The sequence below is a fragment of the Marmota marmota genome, unplaced genomic scaffold, assembly GCF_001458135.2.
Source record: "Marmota marmota marmota unplaced genomic scaffold, marMar, whole genome shotgun sequence".
Lineage (NCBI taxonomy): Eukaryota > Metazoa > Chordata > Mammalia > Rodentia > Sciuridae > Marmota > Marmota marmota.
In genome coordinates this window covers 52,386,294-52,388,257 of record NW_025999990.1, presented here as the reverse complement: position 1 = coordinate 52,388,257, position 1,964 = coordinate 52,386,294, and positions in this window count along the sequence as shown.

The following is a 1,964-nucleotide window of genomic DNA, read 5'->3' as shown; positions in this document are numbered from 1 at the left end:
TAAAGGGAAGGAAAAAAAATAACCAAGGAAAAACTAGCCATATTAAAATAAATAAATAAACAAGCATGACAGGTAGTACTAACCATATTTCAATAGTGACCTTAAACGTTAATGGCTTAAATTCACCAATTAAGAGACATAGGCTAATAACCTGGATTAAAAAAACGAATCCAACAACATGCTGCCTTCAGGAGACTCATATGGTAGGAAAAGACATACACAGACTGAAGGTGAAAGGTTGGGAAAAATCACACCACTCACATGGTCCTTGGAAGCAAGCAGGAGTGGCCATACTCATATCGAATAAAATCAACTTCAAACCTAAGTTAATCAAAAGGGATAAAGAAGGACACTATATACTGTTAAAAGGAACCATCCACCAACAAGACATAAAAATTATCAATATATATGCACCAAACAATGGTGCTGCAACGTTCATAAAACAATCTCTCCTCAAGTTCAAGAGTCAAATAGACCACAACACAATAATTATAGGTGACTTCAACACACCGCTCTCTCCATTGGACAGATCCTCCAGACAAAAGCTGAATAAAGAAACTATAGAACTCAATAACACAATCAATAACCTAGACTTAACCGACATATATAGAATATATCAACCATCATCAAGTGGATACACGTTCTTCTCAGCAGCACATGGATCCTTCTCAAAGATAGACCATATATTATGCCATAGGACAACTATTAGTAAATATAAAGGTGTGGAGATAATACCATGCAACTTATCTGATCATAATGGAATGAAACTGGAAATCAATGATAAAAGTAGGAAGGAAAAATCCTGCATCACCTGGAAAATGAACAATATGTTACTGAATGATCAATGGGTTACAGAAGACATAAAGGAGGAAATCAAAAAATTCTTGGAGATGAATGAAAATACAGACACAACATATCGGTATCTATGGGACACAAAGAAAGCACTTTTAAGAGGGAAATTCATTTCCTGGAGTTCATTCCTCAAAAAAAGGAAAAAACAACAAATAAATGAACTCACACTTCATCTCAAAACCCTAGAAAAGGAAGAGCAAAACAACAGCAAATGTAGTAGAAGGCAAGAAATAATTAAAGTCAGAGCAGAAATCAACGAAATTGAAAAAAAAAAACTATTGAAAAAATTGATAAAACAAAAAGTTGGTTCTTTGAAAAAATAAATAAGATCGACAGACCCTTAGCCATGCTAACGAAGAGAAGAAGAGAGAGAGCTCAAATTACTAACATACGGGATGAAAAAGGCAATATCACAACGGACACTACAGAAATACAGAAGATAATTAGAAATTATTTTGAAACCATATATTCCAATAAAATAGAAGATAGTGAAGATATCGATAAATTTCTTAAGTCATATGATTTTCCCATGTTGAGTCAGGAAGATACACACAATTTAAACAGACCAATAACAAAGGAGGAAATTGAAGAAGCCATCAAAGGATTACCAACCAAGAAAAGTCCTGGACCAGATGGATATACAGCAGAGTTTTATAAAACCTTTAAAGAAGGAATTAATACCAATACTTTTCAAGTTATTTCAAGAAATAGAAAAAGAAGGAGCTCTTCCAAATTCATTCTATGAGGCCAACATCACCCTGATCCCAAAACCAGACAAAGACACTTCAAAGAAAGAAAACTACAGACCAATATCTCTAATGAACTTAGATGCAAAAATCCTCAATAAAATCCTGGCGAATCGAATACAAAAGCATGTCAAAAAAATTGTGCACCATGATCAAGTAGGATTCATCCCCAGGATGCAAGGCTGGTTCAATATACGGAAATCAATAAATCTTATTCACCACATCAATAAACTTAACCATAAGAACCACATGATCATCTCTATAGATGCAGAAAAAGCATTCGACAAAGTTCAGCATCCCTTTATGTTCAAAACACTAGAAAAACTAGGGATAACAGGAACTTACGTCAACATTGTAAAAGCTATA